This window comes from Sebastes umbrosus, chromosome 1 (assembly GCF_015220745.1).
Source record: "Sebastes umbrosus isolate fSebUmb1 chromosome 1, fSebUmb1.pri, whole genome shotgun sequence".
NCBI lineage: Eukaryota > Metazoa > Chordata > Actinopteri > Perciformes > Sebastidae > Sebastes > Sebastes umbrosus.
In genome coordinates, this window is record NC_051269.1 from 32,406,496 (window position 1) to 32,420,070 (window position 13,575).

General features: G+C 43.9%; 1 protein-coding gene across 5 annotated transcripts in view; it reads left to right on the forward strand.

Moving 5' to 3' along the window:
- Positions 1-677: 677 nt before the first annotated feature.
- LOC119485011 (plexin-A1-like) overlaps positions 678-13,575 on the forward strand; it is a 233,385-nt gene continuing 220,487 nt past the window's right edge. For 4 of the 5 annotated variants that reach the window (XM_037764274.1, XM_037764301.1, XM_037764292.1 and 1 more), the window contains exon 1: positions 678-968. The gene's annotated coding sequence lies outside the window, so the exon portion shown is untranslated. Of the gene's footprint in view, positions 969-1,125; positions 1,473-13,575 lie in introns of those variants that run through there. The other variant, XM_037764283.1, reaches the window with a different exon arrangement.

Below are 13,575 nucleotides of genomic sequence, written 5' to 3' on the forward strand. Positions count from 1 at the left end.
ATTCAAAAGTTAAAACTGGCATCTCAGAACGTGACATGAATTATTTATTTTTTTTCAAATTTAATTTTTTATTATTTATTTTTTTTTCAAATTTAATTTTTTACTATTTTTTTATTTTCAAATTTTTTTTATTATTTCTTTATTTTCAAATTTTATTATTTTTTTTATTTTCAAATTTTATTTTTTATTATTTCTCTATTTTCAAATTTTATTTTTTCAAATTTTTCTTTCTTTTTTAAAATTTTTTTTATTTTCAAATTTTATTTTTTCTTATTTTCAAATTTTATTTTTTTATTATGTTTTTATTTTCAAATTTAATTTTTTTATTATTTTTTTGTTCTCAAATTTTATTTTTTATTATTTTTTTTATTTTCAAATTTTATTATTTATTATTTCTTTATTTTCAAATTTTATTTTTTCAAAATTTTTTTATTTTCAAATTTTATTTTTTCTTATTTCTTTATTTTCAAATTTTATTTTTTTATTATGTTTTTATTTTCAAATTTGATTTTTTTTATTATTTTTTTGTTTTCAAATTTTATTTTTTATTATTTCTTTATTTTCAAATTTTAGTTTGCATTATTTTTTATTTTCTAATTTTAATTTTTATTATCTTTTTATTTTCTAATTTTATTTTTTATTATTTTTTATTTTCAATTTCATTTTTTTAAGGCGAAGTAGTTGAAATGAGGCTCTCACACACCTGGGGACGGTGAGTCGGCCCGGGGGCGCCCTCTATGGGCTCGGCGCGGTACTGCAGCAGCGGAGCACCTCCTCCTCCTCTTCCTCCCTCCTCCTCCTCTCTCCCTCCTCCAGTTGCATTCCTCTCCTCTCGTCTCCATTCACACGCAGAGGAGCCGCCGGAGAGAGAGCACCGCTGCTGCTCCGAGTGACCAGACAGGAATGTCCCCAAGTTTTGGAATTTAAAACCATGGCGAGGATATCAAACCTACGGATCACTTGAACCTGTAAGTACCGAGAAAACTCCGGTGCGGGGCTTTTTCTTTTTCTTTTCCCGAGCTTGAAGGAAGGAGCTGGGTTTGGTGGAGCCGGCTGAAATATTTAGGTTACATTTTCTCTCTCTCTCTCTGTCTCTCCATTTGCTCCGTGAGTTTGTGTCGTTGTGTTTCACCTCCTCATGTCTTCTTCTCCTGCTCTCCTGTTTCTCCACAACCAAGTTGAAGAGCTCCCAACCAAACCCAATGCGTAAAAAGAGGAATTATAGCTCTAAACATGCAGTTATGTAGCTGTGCACTGGTGTGTTTGGTGTTGAATGTGCGCCACGGTGTGACCACCAACCAGTCGGATTGATCCTGTTAAACTGCGGATATACTGTGCGCCGAACGAGCCTTTATCTAACCAACTTAATCAATTAACATGTATTTTTCTTAATTGATTAGCGGAACGCACCTGGTGCTTGAAAAGAAACACAATGTTGCAGTTTTTCTGCAACGATTTGGTGCAGTGTTGAGGTGAGTTTGAGAGCTGCAGTAAAAAAAAACACACTTTTATGATGTGGGAAAAAGCTTTGCAGTGATATGTGGAGAAAAGAAACACAGTGTTTGGTGACTATAGAGCTATAGCAGGTTTATCTGGATGGGTGTGAGTATGACTGTTGCATTGCCTCAGAGGAGGAATGCCACCTCCTCCACCTCCTCCACCACCATCATACATAATTACAGGTATTCTCACTGTCGCCTGGATAAATAGTCCAGGGAGACTGGAGGCTGCTTTTGGATTCATGTTTTCACCTTTTTAAATACATCCTAAATGGACCTAAGGGAGGACTTGTGCTGGATTTCTCCAGGGGAGGATGCTTTGCTTTTTTTCAAAAAGAAAATCGATTCACCTATTAGCTTTGAAATAATTAGAAATAGTGTGAAAAGAGGGTTAATCTGCTAACGAATGAGAGGCAATTTGTAAGCTTTTGTTATTCGGAGCAGCCAGTGATGGAGGGATGGATGGATGGAGAGTGTCTGTGGGTGTGTTGGAGTGCGCATTGGGTTGTCAGCTATTGAAAAAGGCTCTCACTGCTCCATCGGATTCTCCTCAGCTCTATTTTTTTTTTTTTTTTTTTTTAATCAAATCCTGGTTAACCAAATTAGACTACCCACCCCGACCCCTTAGCCCGGCTACGTGAATTAATTTGGAGCCCATTTTAAACATGTATTCATGAATCATATTAGATGAGCAAGGGCTTAGACATCATTTTAACCATTTTTTTTGGGGAGGAAAAGGAGGAGCGGTGCCAGAGTACAGCCTATCACACACAAAAAATCACTGCAATATTCATTTAATATTAAAGATTGTTAATATACTCATATTTTCTCACTTGAACACCCCTATAGGACACATGTGTGACCCATTTGTGCCTCAGTTCAGTTCAAGCAGCAGCTTCTTCTTATGACCAGCATTCACATTTATTAACTGATGCACGATTTGAACCGTGACACGAGTGTTTGTTCAAGAGGTGGTGACCACAAGTCACGCTTTAAATCATTCAACCAAAGACAGGACTGACATCTCAGCAACCCACACAACAGACAGACAGACAGAGGTGCACCTACACTTGTTCAATCTAAACAGTCACTTAAAAATGAGTGACAGCGAGGAGTGGCAACCAAAACATAGCGACGACTCTCTTTTGTGCAAAGACTATTATATCACCTTTTGTTGTATTTAGATGACACAAGTGTGGAAATGAAGTGATTATCCAGGGGGAGAACTATGGATCATACTGATATTTGTACGTGTTTACAGTATTGTATTGTAATTATTGATGCAATTAATGTGTTCATTACTTTAATGTTGCAGCTGGTAAATGTGGAGGTCGTTTTAATGACTTTATAAACTGCTGGGTAGTTTAGTTTAATCGATAATAATACATCATCATTTTATTAGTTCATTATATTTTGTATTAATAACCTGAATCTGCAAAGTAGCAAAACTTATTAAACTTTTCTTGTTGAAGAGAGGGAAAAAGATGGTATCTGATAGGGATGCACCGATACCGGATCGGATATCGGGCCGATACTGACTCAGATAGCTGGATCGGATATCGGTGACAATGGGGCCGATCGATTCAATTCTATGTTTATATACTATATACACATTATATACTGGAATTTTAATTCATGTTTAAGTTTTGACTAGTTTGTTGCTGCGTTACAAAGGTCGAGGAAACATCAGACTCGACTTGCTCTCCTAACTTTGACAAAAAATAAATAAATACATAGATATAAATGAACTGAATAGATGTTTATTATCACAATAATAGATCGTACACCAGTAGCTTTGTAAAAATGATTTTTTAATGAACAGGATATACAATTCAAGTGCACATAAAAGAATGATCCCAGTCACTCCCACACAGTGAGGCATACAGCTGATTAACTAAACACTGGTATCGGATCGGTACTCGGTATCAGCTGATCGGTATCGGGACATACAAAGTTGGATTGGTACATCCCCAGTATCGAATTTGTATCGGTATCGGCAGATACTCAAGGTTGCGGTGTCGTATCGGGCATTAAAAAGTGGTATTGAGCCATCCCTAGTTTAGACACGTCCAAACAACCACATATGTATATATAATATATATAACAAATCTGTGAGAAACAATCTCTTAGATAGTTATCCCTTCATGTTTCAGAAAATCATCTCCTTTTTTGGCAAAACTGTGACCTTGCATGGCATTTAGACATGAAAGCTGACGACCCAGCCAGAAAATTACAAGCAATTTGCCTCAATCTTCCCTAATTATGATACAGATCTGCCCCACAATAGACCAGCAGCGGTGTCATGCATTTTGAAAGTCTGCCCTGTCCGGTCTGGCTGCCGCCGCGAAGGGTAAAATCTGTGATGTCCAAACTTTGGAATCCGAGCTGACGTGCACTTTGCACCCTGCCGCTCCTGCCTTTGTGTGGCTCGCCCCTCCCGCCCCCACCCCCATCACATTCCTCTGGACCTTTCAGCGAGTGGCATATTTAAGGTCTAATTAGATTGTAGATGGATGACAAAGCAGAGGAGCTGCGATCAAGTGAGATCTGAATTGGCGCTCTGTGTAAAGACTGGCTCTAAATATTTTGAGAATTAAATTCCATCACGCTCACATGAGACTTTCTCAGTTGGAGTGAAAAACTACTTTACTGGGTCATTGAAGTTGTTTATATATGTGAAAGGACTTTAAGTGCATAACTGTATTCTTCAGGGTACGCTGCGCTGTGATTCATTGCTTTCATGCGGCAAGTCGATATATGGACTGTGTTCACGCTCGCGGTGTGCCTGTGTGTGCTGCTAGACTGCAAAATCCAGCTCCTTTTCCAGTTTCCCTTACTGTTCGACATTTTAAACCAGTGTGACAACCTCATGTTTAGGCATTTCCTCTTCTCGCCTCCTCTCTCTGCCTACTCCTCCGCCGTTCCTCCTGCCTCCAGACTTACGCTGCCACTCAGGCTTTTCTTTCCTCACTCTCCCCTTCTCTCTCTCTCTCTCTTCCTCTCTTCCTGTCAGATCGTTGTCTGCGTCTACCTCCATCCTTCCACACCACCTCTCTCTCTCTCTCTCTCTCTCTCTCTCCGCCTTTTTCTTACTCTCATTTTTCCGATCTGTCTCCAGTCTTTGTCTAGTTGCATGCTGGTTCTCTCCTCCCTGAGAACATGCACATGTAAAGCTGGGGACACACCAAGCTAACATCAGAGAACTAGCGGCGCCTCACGTCGCCTTTGTTTTGGCCGACAAGTTGTACCCGAACACACCGCAAAGACTACAGCCGAAGGCCAACTACCAGTTATGTTCTGCGCTCGCATGATACGTAATAATTCCTGCCAGCAGGTGGCGGTAGTCTGTATTCGTCATTCACAAAGGGAACCCAGAAGACCGACGACTGTGGATATACAACCCATTTTATGATACGTACATACAACAAAGTGGCGTTTGCCGACCATTTTCACACCACTCTCACTCGCCATTTAGCTTCATTCCAGATGGCCATGTCGCTGGGAAAATATCCGTGTATTGGAATAATCAAATGAGATGAAGATGAAAAAAAACAAGAGCCTTCTGTTTGTGACGTCTTGACTTTACTCGTTGGCTTGCTTTCCTCACGTCCGTTTCTCTTCTCGTGCACTGATTCGCTTAAGCTGAACCGCCAATCAGAGTGATTTCTCTCACCGACAGGCACCGCCACAGATTGAACATGCTGAATCGGCTGAAAAAACTCCAACACGGGCAGACTAGAGCCGACGGTGCGGGACTCACCGATAAAACTATACCAACGGCCCCAAACTGTCTGACGGCCGACCGTTGGCTTGGTGTGTCAGGGCCTTAAGGCCTACCTCACTCTTCCATCATCATCATCTTCTGCCTCTCTCTCCCTTTCAAGACAGTCTTAAAATCCCCCTATTTTCTGTTTTTCAATCAGTTCTCCAGTACATTTGTGGTCTTCATCGCTTGCCTTGGCTCAGTGCATGAAGAAGCATTTACTACAACTGAAAGAGGATCCCCTCTCAAACCAGTACAGGGGTTAGGCTGTCGGAGAGAGAGTCGGGTACGCCGTGGTCTCAACTCTCAGCTCCCCCATGTGTGATCGAGGGCTTCCTTGGCACAGCGGCGCTGTAATGCAATATCTGCTTTCATATCATAGCCGGTGGAGATGGCGCGTTTTTATTACATAAGTTTTCATTTGTGTCAGTCTCGCTAAAGAGGTTAGCCGCATTGCCGGCGCTCTGCTCCGACTGTGTTTCATTCAATCTGTGTTCCTTTTGCTCTTTTTTAACACCTCAGTTTCCTGTTTTGATCCTTCCTTCCTTCCTTGTTTCTGTCACATCCTCTCCTGCTTCTCCATGTTGTCACCTCTCCATCTCTTTCTGAGCCATTCTCTCTTTCTCTCTATTTGAGTGTTTTCACTCGCTCTCTCTGGGGTCTGTGTGGCGCCCTGAGGCGAGGAGCCACACAGCAGCAATATTAAAACGCACTAAAGAGGGACCAGCAGCAGCGCTCTACCCCAAGGCCCTGTCGTACACACACACACTTATACACACGCACACACACAGCTCTCGTGGTGCTAACACCTCTCCAGCCGACAAGCCTTAATATGAAATAAACTCACTCGCCAATACCTGGCGGGCCTGTCTTGACTGACTGCTCAAATAGGAATGACCTCCATTTGGCCCGAATAAGAAGCTGGGATTGAGAGGCAGTGGGCGGTGTTGAACCGCAAAGTGCTGCTGGTGCATTACGAATCATATCAAGAGGTGAGTTTGCAGGTGAGCCTGCAGCATAAACCCTCATCAGTGCCAATCAGAAGTGAATTTAAAGGCAGACTGAGTTATCTGCATCACATTCTTTTAAGACGGAGAGCAATGCGCTCAGGGCTGGCAGTTTTATTTTGGTCCCAGGAAACCAGCTGAATTAGAAAGGATGCATGAAGCGAGAGCCAGTGTGTGGAGAATTGAAATGAAAGCCTTGTCTGTATTGTTTGATGCCTTGACCTTCGTAAAAAAAGACTCCTTGTTGCATCCCTCACTTCAGATGCAGCCAAATAAATATGACCAGTGCGGTGGCAGAGCAGAAATTTCCTCAGCCAGAAAATGGCTTTTTTTTTTCTACGAGCGAAGCAGCCTTAGTTTCTCTGTCTCTGTCGTGCTCATCCAAGTGAACTGTCTGTTATGTATAATTAATTTTCTCCTCTCTCCCAGTTTATTTTTATCGCCCACTTTTAACCATTCCTTCAAAGGACCCCTCCCCCGCTTCCGTCCTCCACAGTGCCTGCTGAAAGTGACAGCTGCTCGGGTACGGGGGATGCTTTTTGAAGCAGGCACTAAAAAGGCCACTCACTCAAGACGACTTGGAATAGAAAAAAAAAAAAAATCTCTGCCGCTACTGACAGTATCAAAAACACGCCTGCTAATCTGGCTGCAAATTGAAAATAAACTCCACTGTAGTCTGTGCCGCCTGTTGGGGAACAGAATTTACATGCTCTCCTTTTGTTCAAAGAGTTGTTGATTAATTTGGTTGACATGTAAAGCAGCAGAGTGATGAGATTGACTTAAGTAGGGCACGAAGAACTTATTCACTGTTTTGCAGGCATTCGTTTTTATAGACAGGAGCGCTGCATTGGATTTATTGTAAAATCTAATTGATTATCGCTCATAATTTGTGGAATTGACTCTCATCCAAACCGAACAAACATTGACTACGTTTACATGCATACTAATAATTCACTATTATTCTGAATATGACATATAAACAGCTTAATAGTAATATCATCTTTTTCGGAATAAGGGCAAAAAAAATAATATTTTGTGCATGTAAATGTAGTCACTGTCATTGGTTGTGTCTGACCGTCAGCCCTCTGGCACGTCACCACTGAGATTGAGTTACAGTCATCCTGAAGGTCCAATGACTCACTGCTGACCCCAGTTCTACTTCTGACCCAGTGGCCTTGTGTAGAAATCCCACCGCCCCCGCCGCCAGTGGGCACGGCCTCAGCATATGTGGTTTCCTCCCCGGCACGCCAATGCTCCTGTCAGCATTCTGTCCGTCCCCTCCTCAGACACTGACTCAGACGGGCAGCTCGAGTCCCAGATTTGTGTGGACATAAAAAAAAATGCCTTCTCTTGTTGCATTTCCTCGGGCCTGCGATCGATCAGGAAGTCACAGTTCCTTCCTGTGTAACATAAGATAACAACCATACCTGTCATCTGTTTGTTTAATTTTGTTGCTAAGGGGCGCAGCTGGCAGGGCAGGTTACACGTAATACTTTCTGTTTTACTGGTTATTCCTGTATAATGTTTTATTCTTTATCTTGCTTGGTTTCTGTAGAGTGAGTCTTCCACAATCCCTATACATGATGCATACTGTTATTGCATGTCTCAGGTCTTGGTGGTAACGGAGTTACAGATCGCTTCCACTTTCAATTTACCTTGAAGCCATAGGCAGTTGTTTAATGGTGCACTGTAGTTAGGGCTAAGGATGTGACGGTGAGGAAATTTACCCGCCAGTTAATAAACTTGTGACAACACCGGTGTTACAGATTACACCGTACATTTTACGAGGAAAGGTCAGGTGACGCGCTCAATATGTAGAGTGCTTACTTTGATCTTTACTGTCAGGTGGCTGAACTCTCTGGTCGAGCTTTCACTGCGAGGCTGCAGGTTTCCACCTGGCTGTAGCCCTTCCATCCTCCGCACGCCGAGGGCAAGTAATGTAATCGGTGTATGCCCGAACATCATGTTACAAAAAAATCTGGGTATTTATCAGGGTTTATTTGGGAAAAATGATGTGGAGTAGGAACATACAATCTTGATAGGAATCGTTTTAATTTGACCTGCTCCTTTAAAAAAAATCCTGGTATTTTCTTATTAATGATCAGTAAAAATGAAAACAATGACCATCAACTATAGTGTGCAATGAATAGACTCTAGGTTTATAGTGTTCTATTGATTGCACAAGAGTTGATGTACATGTAGAGCTGCAACGATTAGTTGATTAATGGATTAGTTGTCAACTATTAAATTAATCGCCAACAATTTTGGTAAACGATTAATCGGTTTCAGTAATTTTTTTAAGAAGAAAAAGTCAAAATTCTCTGATTCCAGCTTCTTAAATGTGAATATTTTGTGGTTTCTTTACTCCTCTATGATAGTAAATTGAATATCTTTGAGTTGTGGACAAAACAAGACATTTGAGGACATCATCTTTGGCTTTGGGAAACACTGATCGACGTTATTCACCATTTTCTGACATTTTATAGACCAATCAACTAATCGATTAATCGAGAAAATAATTGACAGATTAATCGACAATTAAAATAATCGTTAACCGCAGCCCTATTTCCATGATGGGGTGTCACAGCACAGTGTTATTTTTACCTGTTACTTCAGAATATGGCAGCGCCTCAAATGTTGGGATGTTGTCGGGGCCATCACTCATACCCAGTGTTTGCCTTCCAAAGTTCCCCTTGAGCAAAGAACACCAGATTCCACTAGTTCAGTAGTGAAAAAAAGCAGATCCTTGAGTATATTGCATCTGGCCCAGCCTGTCAGTATCATCGGCAGAAAGTGTGTGTGTGTGTGTGTGTTGCTGATGCTGAGATAGTCTCAGTTTAGATGAGGGAGCCTACTGGTTGTTTACCGTGCTCACTAGAGTCTGTCTGCCTCTTCAGGCATGTTTGGCTTGTTAATGAGAACCACTGTGTGAGAGAGGAGACAGCGCACTGTGGGTGTGTGTGTGTGTGTGCCTGTGCCTGTGCATGTATTTGCATTGAGATAAGCAGCGCATCATCAGTGTGTGCACACCATACAGGGCGAGGGGTATACTGCAGGATGCTATCTGAGCGTGCCCGAGCGCGGGGACTCCTCGAGTTTAATGTAAGGTAACAGTCTCTACTGTGGAGGAAGAGTTTACACAGGCACCATTTATTGTTGTGATTAATGTTAATGGTGCAGCAACTCATAATTGCTCGCTTTCCCCCCCCCCACTTCTTCATTCCTGTCTTCGTCTCCCCCTTCTTGCACACACACACACTCACCCTCCTGGTTTCTGTTGTATTTACCATGGGGAATCTTAAATAATTCAGGCGGCCTGTTCTCCCCAGCCCTGTAAATAAGACTAATAGAAGGCGGGCCTTTGAAGAGAGCCACTTGCCCAGGGAAAGCATGGCCGTGGGCTAGCCTATAAATCAGCTGGCTGCCTGTCTGGCCCCTTTTTCTTTTACTGTGGTTGTGTTGTGGACTAGCGAGCAACAACCCCCACGTTAGCGGAAGGAAGGGCGACTTATTCCGGAGAGGTCAGCAGTATGGTGGTGTCGCCCCCGAGGCGGCGGTGGGCATTGAGAAAGTGTGTGCATATGCGTGTTGGACACAGGCAGGATCACTCTCGCTCTCTTTTGCCTTAGCTGGCTTGTGTCCTCGTGTGTGTGTGTGTGTGTGTGTGTGTGTGTGTGTGCACACTCACACATGCTCCATGGCTCATAAACCACACACTCTGATGTCAGCACCTGCATGTGTGTTTACCAGATGGAGATAAGTGCTCATTTATTCATTTTGTTTATCACTCATTTTTTCCCCCTGAGTGCCTGGCGCTCTTTAGATGTGGGCTGGTGCTTCTGGCTAGTTTGGTGTGTGTGTGAGTGTGTGTTTGGTGAGGTCTTATGTAGGCAGACACTTCACAGAAAACCAGTCAATAAAGAAAAAAACATTTTTCGGCGTAACAGAACGGGCAGTTAGCCGTCTTAAATCCACTATGCGATCCCACTTCAGCTGCGAGAAGAAGGGTAGATTTTGAGTAGCTTTAGCTCTAAATCACTTTGGAGCACTTCCCAGCCTCTCACCTCCCCACGTTTAACTCTCTCAGTAGCCACTTTTCCACAGAAAGTGGGACCTGTCAGGTTAACGAGGCCAACTCAAAACTTTTTCTAAGCTCTGACTGAAAGCAGTACTAGTTTATTTGAAACCGTATCCCGGATTACGAATGATTGCTGTTAACAACAGTAACAGACGTCGTAACCACAGAAATGTTGTTTTTGAAGAAAACTGGAACATAAATAATGGTGCGAGACGTCGTAGTAGCAACAGGGAGCTTACTCTACAGCCCTAATCACAGTGTTATGTCCTCGCCTGAGAAATTGTTTGGATTCCTGACATCCACTGGCCCGTGCTTACGGCGGAGCCAAATTGAAGTTGTCAAATTACAAATGCACCCTGAAACTCCCCTTAAAACGGTGCCGAAGCAGCGCCCCACACCTCCTTCCTCTACTACCTCCTTTTCTTTCCGCGGCCCCCTTTGTCAGCTCCCTCTTTTGTGCTCCTCTCAAAGGGTTAAAGAGGGAGAAGTGATGAGTAGCCCGCCGAGCCTGGCCTCCATTGTGCGTTGGCATTGTGCCACTGCATAGCATGTCGACCATGGACACATGTACAAGGGACTTTTCTCTACTCACAGGCGCTACAGTTACCCGGTAATACTACCCCCGCCTGCTGCAACTCAATGCAAATACTTTCCAAAGGTTGGTGGCATTAGAAGGTCTAACGTAACACTCTTTGGCAGCTCAATGCAAAAGAGACTCAAATAAGATTTAAAAGCTGTACTTTAGCATAACAGTCTTGGCCTACAAACTTCCTGTAAGGCATCGCTGAACAGCTTGGAGAACCTTCTTCCAACAAGCAACAACTTCAGGGAAATGTTTTGGGATGCTCCTGAAAGACCGGTTGTTTTTCCTCCACTCCCTCAGTGGAAACATGTGCTCGAGGACCATAAAACCCTTTCCCTCCCTTTCCTCCCTTACATAGCTTGTTAAGGAGAAAACCACTCGACGGCATGTTGTGTAAAGCGTCGGTGGCTGCAGAGCCTAATTCTTTTAGCAGACCTGGGTTACCTCCGTGCTGCAACGACGTCCCGGGGGTGCTTTTAAGTCGTCTCCCTCCTCAGCCCCCCTGCAGAGGAGAGGCAAGCAGAGCTAGGGCACTCTGGGAATAAGTACTTCAGGCCAGACAATAGTGGACCGCCGGTAAGGGGGTGGGGTGTCGATTGTAACCAGAAATAGAAGAAGAGGAGGAGGAGGAGGCTGGAAAGGAGGGGTGTGACAGGGGGAGGTCGAAGGTTAGACTGATCCCAACTTTAAAGGTGGAGTGAGGCCATGGAGGTTTTATTGCCCTCATGTTGCTTTTTGCCCAGCCTGGGGTGGACCTTTGAGTTGCTTGGGGGAGGGGCGTTAAGGTGGGTGTGAGTGCGAGCCACACATTGCTGTCCCATGATGGCTCCAGTTGTGCTCGGCGACCTCTGACCCTGACCTCCTATCCCCCTACCAGGAGCTGTCACACAGGTCAGCGTCATGCCATCTCCCACGCGAATAGAGGTAGGGTAGCCAAGAGCGTCTTTAAGTGTTGCTCAATGATTGTTTCTGACAAGCTTTCTGGCGAGTCTGCAGCTGGTAGATTTTCTTGTTCGGCTAAGGAGACCGAGCATGTGACGAAGCAGCCTGCAAACACGAAGGAATGCTTCAGCGGTACCATTCAGCTCTTGTCGGGCCACCGCATTCCAAATGAAATGAAGTGTGTAACTTGTGACTGGTGTGATGTGCTGATGCGTGGCAGCTGGGAGGAGTCGCTGCCTTTCTCTCCACGTCTTTCTCTCGGGGCCGTCCTCCCACCCCTAGCTCACCGAGATCCACGATTTCCTCGGTTCCCACTGCATGTGGAGGAATGCGGCTGTTCTGGTGGATCGGCCTCGGCTCTCCGTTGTTCCTGAGTGTGACCTCATTTGGCTCTTGAGATCAGCGCGACACGGCCCCTGGTGCACCAGCAGACTCTCTCTGCCTGCCCTCTGACACAGGCCAGATAGTGTTTGCCCAACTGGCACTTGAGGCGACACTGAATGTTGAGCGTAGCGTGAAAACATTAATTTTTAGAGCAGACAAACGGGACATAACGTTATCCAAGCAAAGACATCATCAAGCTGAAACATACTTTAGAATTGGCCATACGTGACTTTTCCTTCTCTTAACTACTAAATAAGACACATTACAGAGCCACATGTGCTGTTCTCAAAACATGGCACAAGCTGTTTTTAGCTCATTCAAGAGGCACACCTCATCCTGCCCTCGGCAATCAGTGCTGCAGTCAAACTTGGCCACCGCACAGACACATTTTCAAAAAGTAGCCCGTCTCCCAGTCTGCTTGTAGCTGCATCAACATAAAAGCCTTGAGCGTTTAGATTTGTGAAAGGGTGGGATAGGAGAAATCTGAACAAAACGATGCCAGAGCCTGCACCTCGGCCAGAAACGGCTGAGGGAAAAGAAGAAGACAAACAGAGGAGTGAAGGGAGGGAACTTGGCAGCGCTAGCTAACTCAGAACAGCAACAAGGCGGCTCGCACCGAAGAATAATAAATAATGTTGTGGAGAGAAGCTCTTGTGTGTGCGAGGCAGGGCGGAGAAAAAGAGAGAGTGTGGGGGAAAACGAGGATGACAAAAACTCAGAGAAGCTGAGTCAAACTTTAATTAAGGCCCTGAACGCAGCACTGGAACAGCTGCCGTTGCTTGTGCCACCCCGCCACACCGGCTTTACGGCTTTTTTATTTGGAAGCCAAACAGATGTTGCGAGGGGGTGGCGATTTTATCGGACGAGAAGTTTGGTTTCAGGGAAATTAAACTCTCCCACTCTTAAGGTGATTTCAGGGAATTAGTGTTACGGTCTGCTGGTCACAGCAATCATGATTGTGACCCTGCGATGTCTTGTTAGCTGCTGCCCCACATTACAGTGGGATAGAGTCACTGTAGTAGAGGCATCTCCATCTCTGTTGAAGTGCTCTCGAGCAAGATACTGACCGCCTGCATAATTCAACATGAAACAGTGCGATGCATAAATTGTACCTCATGCTTCCTGCTCACTCACTGCAGTCTGCTCAGGATAATAAAATTGTCTCTAAATATTAAACTGGGCTCTAAATAATGCTGCTTGTCATCGAGGCTGAGCTATAAACCACCGTTATGGATGTCTTACCCGCTTAAATTTACTGAAATAACAAACTATTTATAAATGATCTGAATCTGAATTAGACTGAGAATGACTATGACAAC